The following is a 14,295-nucleotide window of genomic DNA, read 5'->3' as shown; positions in this document are numbered from 1 at the left end:
AAATAGACTCATTAAATTATATTAATAATAAACGTATTTAGAAAACAGTTTTTATGTACCACAATACTGTATGTGCTGTCTTAAAGAGACATGGTTAACCCCCCACCCCACCCCACCCCACTCAGCTCTGAAAACAAGAAGACACCTCTACCTGTGGGTCATTAACATATAAAAAGCCCTTCACACCTCACACCCACCTCTCCTCACAACCAGCTGTAAGGATTCCTGGAAACTTCCACCAGGTCCTATATACATCCACAAACGTAAAGTTTCTGGATGTTTCACAAGTTTACTTTGGTGTTTTACCTTTCCAAGCACTCTGCCTCAAAAATCTGGCAAACCTAAAGTTTAGCAGGGATTTCCCATCCCGTATTTGTCCGTATACAGCTCTTTTCATGCAGTGTTCACATTCACACCGACTGCAAAATGTACATTGATTTATCAGACTGTTTGTTTTTCATTGACAATATTGTGCTGCTTGAATGCTGGAAAGTGCACACATTAGTACTGTTGAACCTGTGAGAAATATGAACTCAGTTTAAATATTACGTTTGTGTACCATTATCACCTTTATGCATCCAGTTGAGAATCTAGTAATATGGAAAATGTAGAATATTTTTTTTATTAAAAATGTTGAATTGTTTGTCATTGTACAGAAAGACCAACACCTCAAGTGTTTGTTTGGCCTGATTATCTCTTATTCAGAGGAGAAACTGTCAATCTCAGATGTGTCATCAGTGGAGGAGGAGTCAGCAGCTGGCAGTACAGCTGGTATAAAGATTCAATCATCCAGCAGAATAAACTCCAGAATTACACAATCAGATCTGTTACTGAGTCTGACGCAGGTAAATACACCTGTAGTGGAACAGAGACCAGTGGATCAAGATCCTCACACATCAGTAATGCAGTTACACTGACAGTATCAGGTGAGTCTGTTTATCTTTATTTATCAAAATCCACAATTTGCAGTCACATTCACTGTAGGACTATTCTGACTCATTTCAACCTGTAGTTGGTCAGAAACAATACATGAACAAAATATACACAACAAATTCATCAAACATGAAAAAGTAACAATTATGAAAACCACAAATGTATTGAGATGAGAAAAAGATATCTGTAACTTCAGATGCAAACAGAAATCCTGTGCTAAAATATTAAATGTGCTGTCTTGTATTTTCATTAAATAATTTTGATCATACTGTAGGAGAGAACAAAGCAAATAAAATGTTATCTAAAATAAACAAGAGCAAAATTATTGATGTGCCACAGATTGACAGACAAACATTCTGTGTGAACATCAGGTGAATTACAGACCTGAATGAGACACACAATATAAATCTGTCACTTCTGGACTTCCGGTTTGAGCATGTAGCGAACAGTCGTGTGAGAAGTGGCTCCTGAAATACTTTCTACTCTCTACCTAGAAATAAGGTTTCTACTCTCTACCTTATTTTTCGGTATAAAGTTTAGCTCACCATAAGTTGATTGCTTACTGGTTAAGCACATCGTTACTCAGCTAAATGAGTAACCGAGTGGGACCTAAACCGTCCGTCGACTCCGGCGCCAGCTCCATACGGCCGAGGATATTCCTCGTTCTCTTCCACAATTTCCAAAACAAACACCGTATCATAACAAGGAAATGAGTGCAGTTGTTCTTCAGGGGACATAAGGTATTTTTCCACGAGGATGTCAGCGCTGAACTCGGTAAGAAACAAGCTGCTTTTAAAGACGTGAAATCCCTCCTATATAAGAAGAACGTCAGGTTCGCTCTTATCTATCCGGCCCGGCTCCGGGTCCATCATGACGGACAGATGTTGATTTTTGACACTCCGGAGAAGGCCAGAGAGTTTTATGATCTTCATTGGGGGAAAGTAACGTAAATGACGATGGAGCATAGAATATTTTACAAAGATGTGAAAGTAAGCCTAACTTTCAGCTAAGACATTTTGATTTCTTGGGACTATTTGACTTCGTGGTTAATTACATGCTCACAAGTAGCCAAATGCCTACATTAATGTGTATTTAGTACATGTTTACGGTACAATAACAATGTAGGGGCCTCTGTAATTTAAATATATAATAGTGTTTTGTTTTTCCTTGAGCTGGATATATTTTATTTTTACTAGGTCAGGCATTTCGATTTATTTTACATACTTTAATTGTACGTGAGCATTGGTAATGCAAGCTAGGGACATTTCATATTACTTTAAATTTTACTTATTGATTTAGTTTGGTCCCTTTTTTCTTAAGTTGAGCTGAATAGATAATTGTATAGGTAGAACATTAATCACTTACTGAGAGAGGAGCCACCCTCAGGTTAAGATTGGAATTATAGACAATATTAGATGTCTTGGAAGTTTTTTTTTGTCTGGGAATTCCTGCGATTTTCTTCGTTTGGGGAAGAAGATCTAGGTTTGGGGTGTCCAGTGGGTTTTTTATTATTTTTATTAGTTCAATTTAAGTTTCATGAAACTGGGGAACATTTTATTTACATGGTGAAATCTAATTTTCAAAGGGGGCACACAGCTATGTTAAACAGTCATTTTAGTTTATTATTATTACTATTTCATTTTTCTTCTACACAACTGCACACAGTGTTTGTTGACGTCACTTATGGCCACACATGTACTTTCACAATGTGTTTCAGGTTAATCCTACACATTTTAGATGTCTCTTATGATAAATAATGTAGGTAGTACAGCCCCAGTAGGGGGAGCTGCAGTTAGGTTTATATCTTGGAATGTTAAGGGATTGAATGGTCCTGTGAAACGCTCTAGGATTTTTTCCCATCTTAAACAATTGAAAACTGACATTTTATTTTTGCAGGAGACACATTTACGGTTAGATGATCACGTTAGACTCCGTAAATTATGGGTTAATCACATTTTTCATTCCAAATTTAATAATAGATCACGAGGGGTGGCAATTCTGATTAATAAACGAATCCAGTTTACACCAAATGTAGTTATTGCAGACCCCAAAGGTCGATATGTCATTGTCTCGGGCCTTCTATTTCAAACACCTGTTCTTTTGGTAAATGTGTATGCCCCCAACTGGGACGATGCTGAATTTGCCAATAAGCTTCTGTCATCTCTCCCTAATTTAGATACACACAGATTGATCCTTGCAGGAGATCTTAATTGTACAATTAACCCATTGCTCGATAAATCTAGCCCTAAATCTATCCTACCTTCGGCAATGTCGAGGGTCTTTTCAGACTTTATGAGACAAAATGGCTGTGTAGACCCATGGAGATTTCAAAATCCGACCTCTAAACAATTCTCCTTCTTCTCTCATGTCCACCACTCTTTCTCAAGGATAGATTACTTTTTTATAGATAGCTCGTTCATTCCTGCAGTAAAATCGGTCGAATACTTGGCCATCACCATTTCAGGTCATGCACCACTCATTTTAGACCTTTCTTTTACTTTGAATGTTAGAGAACAATCCTTTTGGAGACTTAATTCTCTGCTACTCTCAAATGAGAAATTTTGTGAACATGTGGCTACTAATATAGATGCTTTTCTAGAAATTAATAAGAAAGAAGGTATATCATATTCCATACTTTGGGAAACCTTAAAAGCGTACTTAAGAGGACAAATTATCTCCTATGTAGCACATGTCAATAAGGAACGCCGCAAACAAATACAAGACCTGACGGATTCAATTTTTAATTTAGACCGTAAATATTCTGAAAGCCCCTCCCCAGAATTATACAAAGAACAGATAGCACTACAATCCAAGCTTAATCTTTTATCCACAAACCAGGCAGAATATTTATTATTGCGGACCCGGAGTACTTACTATGAGTACGGAGAAAAAGCTAGTCGATTGCTGGCTCACCAGCTGAAACGTCAGGAGGCTTCACGGCTTATACCCCAAATAAAAGATCAGGATCAAAATATAGTCACTAACTCAAAGGAAATCAATAATACTTTTGCAAAATTTTACTCTATACTTTACACGTCCGAATTCCCTTCAGATGTTACGAATATGAATCGTTTTTTAAATAATTTAGAATTACCTACTATTGAGCCTGGAGACAGGGAAGTGTTAGATCGGCCTCTTGCACTGACAGAGATCGCTGCAGCTATCGGAGACATGCGAACTGGTAAATCACCAGGACCCGACGGTTACCCCCCGGAATTTTTTAAGAAGTTTAAAGATAAACTTGCTCCTATTATGCTAGAAGTATTTAACGAATCATTAAGAAATGGCTCCTTGCCCCCAACCCTCACACAAGCTAAGATCACATTACTTCTCAAAAAGGATAAGGACCCCACTAACTGTGGTTCTTACCGGCCTATCTCCCTCCTAAATGTTGATATAAAAATTCTAGCCAAGGTGATGGCATACCGATTAGAATCCGTTCTCCCTAAAGTAATTTCTGAAGACCAGACTGGTTTTATAAGGGGGCGCCACTCTTTTTCAAATATTCGTCGACTTATTAACGTGATCTACTCCCCCGGTCCCCCCTCGACTGCAGAAGCTGTAATCTCTCTGGATGCGGAGAAGGCTTTTGACCGGGTGGAGTGGAAATACTTGTTTGCCGTGTTGAAGAGGTTTGGGTTTGGTGACAGCTTTCTAGCATGGATTCGGTTGCTCTATTCGTCCCCACAGGCATGTATTCAAACTAATCAATCTCATTCAAAATTTTTCCCCTTGACACGTGGGACACGCCAAGGATGTCCGCTATCCCCACTACTATTTGCAGTGGCAATTGAGCCCCTATCGCTTGCTTTAAAGTCGTCGGTGCTATTTCGAGGGGTTGGGCGTGGGACTGAGGAACATCGCGTCTCTCTGTATGCAGACGATCTTTTGATCTATGTAAGTAATCCAGAAACTAGCACCCCTGTAATTGTATCACTATTGAATAACTTTGGGTCTTTCTCCGGCTATAAACTCAATTATCAGAAAAGCGAATGTTTCCCCATTAATGATTTGGCAATGCAAATGAAGCAAGAAGTAGTTCCCTTTCACTTAACACATTCTGGTTTCAAATATCTTGGAATAAATATTACGCGTTCCTTCACCTCTCTTTTTGGGGCTAATTTTACACCTTTAGTTAATCAAATGAAAGTTGACTTCCAAAGGTGGAGCTGCCTACCTCTGACTATAGCAGGAAGGGTACAAGCGGTGAAGATGAACATACTCCCAAAGTATTTATATTTGTTTCAATGTCTACCATTATTCCTGACTAAATCATTTTTTAAATCAGTTAACACATCCGTTACCTCCTTTATCTGGAAGAATAAAGTTCCTAGAGTTAACAAAGGCTTACTTCAGAGGGGTCGCGATGTGGGGGGACTGGCTCTCCCAAGTTTTATTCACTACTATTGGGCAGTTAACTTACAGAAAATATTATTCTGGCTTCATGTGCCAGACACCGATTGGTGTATACTTGAGGCACACTCTTGCCACTCGTCATCTCTTTCTGCTTTGGTGTACTCCTCCCTGCCCATTAAGTGGTCCAGGTATACCTCCAACCCCATAGTACTATCCACCCTTAGAATCTGGGCCCAGTTCAGAAACCATTACAAATTCACTTCTCCCTCTCCCCTTAGCCCTATTTGTAAGAATCACTTATTTCCAGCTTCCTCTCTTGACTTAACGTTCGCTCAGTGGGGTAGGAAGCAGCTTTCTTGCTTTAAAAGCTTGTACTGTAAAGAAGGGTTTGACAGTTTTGATAATATATGCCAGAAATATGATCTCTCACGCAGTAACTTTTTTAGATATCTCCAAGTACGTCACTGTGTCAAAACATTGTTCCCTACCTTTCCAATCCTCCCTACTGAGGCACCATGGGAAGAAATGACCCTCCTCTGTCCACAAAAAGGACTGATTTCACAATTATATTCTCAACTTATGTCTCTGGAAAACCATGACCTTTCAAAAATTAAGAACAGGTGGGAGGACGAGTTGATGGTTGAGTTGTCAGACAGACAGTGGGAGGATGCACTACAAAGGATTAACTCATCCTCATCATGTGCACGCTTGGGGCTCATTCAATTTAAAGTAGTACATAGGGCTCATTTCAGTAGGGCTAGGCTAGCAGATATATATCCAGGAACGGACGGGAGTTGTAATAGGTGCTCCCTCTCTCCAGCTGACTTAACACACACATTTTGGTTGTGCCCCAGATTAAATCAATATTGGTCATCTGTTTTTCAAACTTTATCTGAAGTCATAAAAATCCACATTAGGCCCTGTCCGTTCATTGCAATTTTTGGTATTCCAAAGGAGACTTTAATTTTGACCCAGGACCAATTGGATATTATCGCTTTTACATCACTTCTTGCCCGTCGCAGAATCTTATTGGTCTGGACATCCGCCACCCCACCATCGGTGGCCGCATGGTTAAGGGATGTTTTGTCTTTTCTTAAATTAGAAAAAATGAAATTCACGCTGAAAGGGTCCACCCAGAAGTTTTATTTAAAATGGCAACCTTTTGTGACATACTTTGAGAATCTCAAAGTATTGCCTAAAGAATGAGTCTCCTTTATAATTTACAATTTAACTCATCCTGTCTTTGTTTCCATATTTTATTATCTCTTTTTAATTTTTATTTACTTTAATTCAAATTAACTGTCAATTACCCTAATGTGGTGGGAAATGAGTAACCTGACTGACAATTTCAAAACTGTGAACTCAAAGCCCTATTAACTAACTGGGGCCACAATATGGATATGTAGATGTGTGCTTGTTTTTCATGTGTAGATTTTTTTTTTGTCTGTAGGTTTTCTGAAGTACTGACAAACAAAACGACAAAAGGTTGTTCTCCCAGAAGGTTTTTTTTTTTTTTTTTTTTTTTTTTTTGAGGGGGGGGTTGGGGGGTGTCTAAGGTTTAGTTGTTTAAGATTAAAAAAAAAAACTGGAGAACTGTTTCACTTTCTGTCAATTGTAACATCCTGTATTCTCCAATAAAAAGATATATATAAAAAAAAATAAATCTGTCACTTCTGTCCCTAAATTACTGATACAAATATTTAAGCATTAATATTTTTATTACTGATAAAAATATTTAAAAATATTTAAGCAAATATTTGAGAGACTGGGTTATATTGTGAATAGAGTCATGACTGAAGGACGTTTTTAGACACATCACAGATCAGGGGCCCGTTCTTCATATGTCGCTAACTCAGTTAGCTGAATTTGATTGTTGATGATTTGGCTTGATCTTAGATTATTTGGTTCTTCGAAGCTCATCCTAGATTTGCTGTCATAGAAACAGGCCCGTAAGCTTAAATCTCGCCGGGAGCAGACTTATTTCATGTAAACAATATTAGATTGCACCTTTTTAAGCGGATGTGATATGGAAAGTCTGACGCAGTCATGAATTATCTATTCTTACGAACACAATCTGCAGAAGATTTTTGCTTTGTCAATTTTAGTTTTGTCTTTAGATTGTCAAGTATAATGTCATGCAAAAAAGTTGTAGCGAATCAAGCGGGAGGAGGGGAATAACGTTATTTGAAACACTATAAACCTCCGACCGAAACACTACGGGGATTCCCAAGGGAATCTTAGATTTTAGCTCAAAAGGGAATATTATGTATAATTAACTATAATTAACTATACAAGTTTATCAGGTTTTACCTGGCGTAGCAGAATTAATAATAACAATTAATTAATATGTTCATCCACCGAAGACATATATCCATAATCGTATATTACGTCTAAGAAATGTTAATTTCATGGCCTTTAAAATTAACCTTCTCACTGACATACAGTGCTACTCGCAGCGTGTAGCTGGATCAAAAGGCAGAAATAGTGACTTTACTTTCATGAGCATTGAACACAGAAACAATTCAATTGTGAAAATGCAAAACCAGTTTATTAACTATAAAACGAAGTACACATAACGACTAACTAAACATACACACATACAATAACATAAAACATAGATGAGAAAGAAAAGACTGAAAAAGCTAGAGAGAGTAAAAGATTGGCAATAGCACTATTACTTAACATCTGCACAAACCATCGGAAAATCTCTATGGAGTGTCTTAATTTTTATAAGGGGTAAAGCTTAAACATCAACGAGTAAAACAAGTTTATACTTGCATTTGGCTCTTTGTGATGCGGTGCGAAGTTTCTGATGTGCGCGGTGCGGGCAAGGAGAGAGAGAGAGAATCCAGGTGTGTTTGTAAGATGGAGTACGTTAACTTGTTTCGTAGGGCGGATTGGTCCGGGTGGTTTTCCGAACTCTAGCGCAAAGCCAGGAAAGACTGTCCCGAAGAGTAGGACAGGGCTCAGAGAAAAGATGATGAATTCAAGGGACTCTGGGTGAGTCTCAGCGAGTTTCCAAACTGTGAAGTTATGATGCAAAATTATGATAGCTACACTGTACAGTACCGAGCTCTATCAAACTCTACTCTATAAGTAAGTGTCTGAAAATGACCATTTTGAAATGACACCATTGAATGTTGCGTTATCTTATATTGCAGTACAATACCTCTTGATGTGCATTTTATCCGCGGGAAGATGCACTGATTACAGTCTACACACTAATCTTTTGATCGATATAATAGCCTAAGATTTTTGAAGGGTTACGAATCAAAACAACTCACCTGTCGCGTATAACACAAGCAAGATCAGCATCTCTGTTTAGTTAAATGTTGTTGCGAAGCTCTCTCCATCCAGATAATGCAACATCGATATTGATCCTCATTATTTCTCTTGTCTTGTCCCAAACTCTTACTGTCTTTGCTGACATAACCAGCGGGAGATGGTAAAGAGTAATCGTAGTCCATAAACAAGCGCATAGCCCGACAGGCAAGCATACTTCCGCATTTGTCCACGACACTGTTGTCATGTGGTTTTTACGTCAGTGAAGATGGTAACAAAGGGTCACGTGGAAATTAACGTCATTAACAGGAGACTGCACTGCCCCGTGTGACTTTAGAATGGCAATTTTCTCACGATTTACAAGTAATTATAAACATTATAGGTATTGATAGTAATCAGCTGGACAAAATATATAACACTTGCCTAGTGGTTTTTGGATATTTTGCTGCAAATATCTTACCAATTGCACTTTTAAGGGGGTGTGCACAATAAAGCATTCAAAAGGGGCTGAAAATGCCAGGGGCCTCATTTATCAACATTGCGTAGAAAATGTTCTATATTTGTACCTACGAATGAAATTTAGAATGTGCCTAAGTACAAAAAAATTGGGATTTATCAAACGTGCGCACGTGGTTCGTACGCACATCAGTAAGTAATCCTTGATGATAAATCCCACTTGTGCTTAAGCACCATGCTCGTGCACGTTCATAGTCATTTGCATTCTGAAACGCCTCCAATGAACCATATATGGTGACAACACCTCCCGTTATATGTCACGTGGTTGTGCTTTTTCCCTCATCGCAATAATGACAAAGAGAGCGGAAAAGAGGAATTTTACAGACACAGAAATTGAGTTACTGGTGGATGAGGTTAAATCCTAATAACACATCCTGTTTGGTTTACTTAGTGCGGGAGGAATGACTAACAAAAGAAAACAAATCTACATGGGAACATGTCACCAGTTTAATTCCGTTGAATATGAGGAGAGAACACTTCCAGAAGTGGTTTGACATTAAATTACCAGAAGAAAAAAAAACGCGTCACAGCACACCGACGTGAAACGAGTGCAACTGGAGGAGGACAGACAACTTTCCACCTTGGACAGCAGCATATATAACCAGCATCATTGGCGCAATCTTTGAAAACGCGCTACCGGCGGAATGGATTATTTGCCAAGTCTTCCAATAACGCAAGATAAGCCATTGCACTGTGTCAAGCATTTGTCGGAGACTTCATTTATACAAATCACATGTAGAGCTTTCACAGTTACAGATACATATCACAAATAAATCATTATAATTATTTGCTGTTACCATACTGACATTATTCATTTTTAACACCTGCTTGTGGATAAAAAATAGACACTTCTTTACTCACTGGAACAGGGTCCAATGTAGTATCGCTATTCTACCACTAGATGCTCTGCGTACGCATACTCAGAGGTGTGCGTATATTTACACAGATTTCTACGTATAAGTGCAATTTGATAAATTCCACACTTTGTGTAAAACTGTTCCTACGCACACTTTACGCACACTTCTGTGCGTACCCACGCTTGATAAATGAGGCCCCAAGGACACTCACTGTAGGTGCTTACCAGCTTTTTTCTGCTGAGTGTGGTGGTTACTATAATACTTCTGCTTTGTTTATCAGTCATTAGCCTCTTTCACACAGTAATTCTGGTAAATTACCATGAATTTACCAGAATGAATTTACCAGTAAATACAAAAATGTGCTGTTCACACATGCAGTGACGTTCCGTCTTTTTACCAGTAAGACATCATTCACACATCAGTATCAAAATACGGGTAAACTCGGAGAGAAAGCGGAAGTTACCTGTGGCGCGCGGCCGGCGAGCTCCGTCCGTGTCGTATTTGTAAACGGCGGGTTATGACTATAATATCCACGGTCCGTATTTTGTTGTTTTCACATCTGTGGCAAGCGGTCGCGAAGTTGCTCGTGACCAAACAACATTGCGTTAGGCGGCGTCAAACGGAACCTGCGCGTTTGCACATTAGGCTTCACAGATGGTGTGCTAAGGACGTCGGCAATTTGGCAATTAGATGGTAAGCTGTTTTAAACAACTTTGGTGAAGAAATGTGGATGTTAACTTCAGGTGTGCTCGACTTTTAAGCAACATGTGTGTGGAAACGTCCGTAAACAGTCTGGGGGAAACCGCGTCACCTGTATAAAAAACTTTCTGATTGGCCCGTCCGATCTGTCAGCGCGGTCTGACGTCATCTAAATGCCGGTAATGCTATATTTTTCGTTCACACACAGCGCTTACCGGCAAATTACCGTTAATCTTACAACCTGTCTTACTGGTAAATTGGGAGCACTGATTTACCGGAAAGGTTCTGTTCACACATGACATGTTAACTGCAATTTACCAGTAAATTACCAGTAAAGACTGTATGTGTGAAAGGGTCTATTGAACGATGCGCCGGTTGGTTGTTGTTATATTTGTCTCGCCTCTCCTCCAAGGTGTTTGGACGGCCGATTGAGAAATGACATTGACGAGCTGAGCGTTTCACCCAAAGTTGAAAATTGTTTAAATCTTGCCACTCAGCGCTGAACACGGATAAACCACCGAGCACCAGTGCTCAGCGCCGACAAAACCTGCCAGCTGCTGGTGTTTTTGAAAAGCACAGCGCTTCCATTCAAAGCAATTGAAAACATACACCGGTCGCCGGCATAAACACTTTGGTGTGCATGCTAACTCTTGTTTTAGCACAAGCTCTCTAATGTTTCATTTTTATCTGGAGACTCTCCCCAACAGATAATTTCACCAGATCCGTAAGAACGTAATAAATTGACATTTGCATGATGTTCCCCAGATGATCGTCTTTTAAAACTTTACAGATTAAACGCCGCCATCTAGATGACAAGTAAGCTCCGCTTCGCGTCGTGCCTATACAACGCCCTTCAGCCGTTACTTATTTATGATACAGCACTTGCCTCGAGTACCTTATTGCTTTTATAAAACGGTTACCACACAATATTATAGTACAAACAAATGTATTAGTGCAACTTTCATGAAGTTAAATCAATAAAAGCATTCCTTCCGCTAGAAAAAAGTAGTCCCTGACCATGAACAACAAAGTTCCAATGTGTAATATGCACGAAAGCTCAAATAAAAACAACAAACCGTTCTCAAACTGATACGTGTGGTTGCTAAGGATGTTGCTAAGGGCGCAGTGATAAATAGAACCGTCGGGTGAAGCGGTCTTAGCCGTGTTTTATTGTGAATAAAGCACAGCTATTGACCAATCAGAATCAAGGATTGGAACTAACCGTTTTATAAGTCTAAACAATCTACACACACCCATCCGGAGCACATGCAATAAAGCAACCATCTGGCTCCTCTTCTAGGTTTATGGATGTGACGTTATAACGCAAGGATGAATTTTTATAACTTTTCCGCGACAACCGACCTGACAACAAAATTACTAAACAGTGATTTTGTTCATTTTTAACGGAAAAAATGTTTACAGATTGCAGCTTTGAATAAAATTCACTTTGCTATTAGTTATTTAAAAACTACAATAATAATTTTTCATCATTTAACCACTTTCTTGGACACCATTTAAATGTTTTGATCTTGCCTCCTCAACCAATGACCTTACCTGTTGATTCACATGCATACAATTGTGGGATACAATAAAGTAGGCAATAAAGTATCTGTGCTGCCTTAACAAATTGATCTGATATATCTGGAGTCATGAATGGAAGCAGTGACACTTTATTTGGATGACATGATGCCTTTTACCTTGAAATGTGTTCACTTCATTTGACAGCTTTTATACACAGCCTATATTAATAAAGTAATGTAGCAAATAGTGAATGTAAACAGTTGTTTCAGCATTTGAGGAAAAAGTCAAATGAAAGTAATATCAAATGGTGTTGGTAAACGCATGAAATGAAGTAAAAACCTCCCAGAACACTTAAAACAAATGATTTGTGTGGTGACATTTTCTCTCAATGATGCAGAAGCCAGACACAAATAAAGCAGACGTGCACTTTATTTATCTAAATAAATGAACACTGCTGTATTTATTCAGTCATGCTGTTGAAAAAACAAATATGCAAAATTAAATCATTAACCCAGACTTTAGTAATGTACATTGTGAAACAGGAGGGTTTTTTGACCCCTTGTAAAGTATGAAATGTGTGAATTAGAATTTCCTTTCGCGGCAGTTATAATAACACAAATCACATCACACCCAATAACTCAATCGCCCTTGCTACTTTTTCCACTCCAACATTCCAATTATTCCTGCCCACTAAAAGCTGCACATATATATTTGCTTACCCTGATAGGCCTATCTATGTAAACGATTTAGACAAAGTTTCATCGATTAACAATTTATATCATTGCTAGCCTATAAATCTACAATATGTATTGTCCTATGATATCACCCATCCCTAACATGCAGTAACGTTAATGCTTCAAACACATTTGACAAGCTACTTTAATCAACAAGTAGCACATCCTCACCTTATTCCAGAAAAGTTGCCGATTTAAGCCTGCATGAATGTTGGGGTTGTGAGGTGTCTGGTCTTAACTAGTTGATGCATGAAAACCCCACCCTGATAAAGAGGTTGACTGGCTAAAAGTATTTTGAGTATTTTGAAAATACAAAAATACTCATCTTAAATGTATTTAAATACAAATTACATTTGATTTTTTCTGAAGGCTTTAAAATATAAAATATTATTAGTATTAGTATTAGTAATTTCCCATATACAGTGAAGAAGATCACAAACTAATCAGTATTACCATAATCACATAGTAAAGCAAAAACAAATTGACAATTATACGCTAACGTTCTAATAGCCACACTTCACATTTAAGCCTTCATTATTTTAAAAAAGCTTAAGGCGGCGCGTGCAAACATTAAACTTGCTAAAAACGGTGTTCTTCCATTCGGTGGTGCATTTTCAAGTAAAATCCCTCTCGAAGGCCAGCTGAACTAACTGGGTCTTCCGTTTGTGAAGCATTGAGCGTCTGTGGTCCATAAAAGCGTTGCGCAGAGAGCAGAAAGAATTCTCAAAGGTCGCTGTTGAAGAGGCGAAAGTCAGCGCATGTTTAAACACAGTCAGTACACTACAAATAGTTTGCAGAACTGTGTGGTACTTCGAGAGAATGAATTTTGTGGTGCAGTTTTGCCCCTCTGTTTTCAATTCTTTTTGCAACCTCAAAAAGTGTCAACTTCAAGCTCTGCATCAACAATTGGTGATTGTGTCAGGTCTATTATGTGTTTCACATGTTTTTTGTCACAGAACATGCATGCAGGGTACTATTTTAATATAACTTGATTAGGCTCATAGATCCTGAGATCATCCATGGCCTGATTAGAAAATTCTGCCTCAGCCTCATTAGCCCTAATCTCTGAGTCTGAGCCATCCAGTGTTTGCGTGATGTCAGATGGAGCAGGCGGTGCTGTGTGAGAAGGCAGGGTGCTAGTACATACTAAATCTGAAGAAAGCCTTGCAGAAGCAGAACCGACAAACCACTTTCCAATATCCATATTTTACACACCATTTCTATAATAAATTCTATGATATTTTTGACAGAGGGTATTTGTTTTGTTTTTTATGGCATGTTACAGATTACAAATAACATTTATTTAAAGGCGGAGTCCATGATGTTTGAAAAACGCTTTGGAAAAGGAGACGGGCCGACTACCAAAACACACTTATAGCCAATCAGCAGTAAGGAGC

At 38.6% G+C, this 14,295-nt stretch overlaps 1 protein-coding gene across 2 annotated transcripts in view; it reads left to right on the top strand.

The window, feature by feature from the left end:
- The window catches only part of LOC141362787 (obscurin-like), a 537,091-nt gene that overhangs the window by 361,334 nt on the left and 161,462 nt on the right, over positions 1-14,295 (top strand). The gene's annotated exons all lie outside the window — the stretch shown is intronic.

The sequence above is a fragment of the Misgurnus anguillicaudatus genome, unplaced genomic scaffold (genome assembly GCF_027580225.2).
Source record: "Misgurnus anguillicaudatus unplaced genomic scaffold, ASM2758022v2 HiC_scaffold_29, whole genome shotgun sequence".
NCBI lineage: Eukaryota > Metazoa > Chordata > Actinopteri > Cypriniformes > Cobitidae > Misgurnus > Misgurnus anguillicaudatus.
The sequence above is the reverse complement of the archived record's forward strand: the minus strand, read 5'-3'. Positions and strand labels throughout refer to the sequence as shown.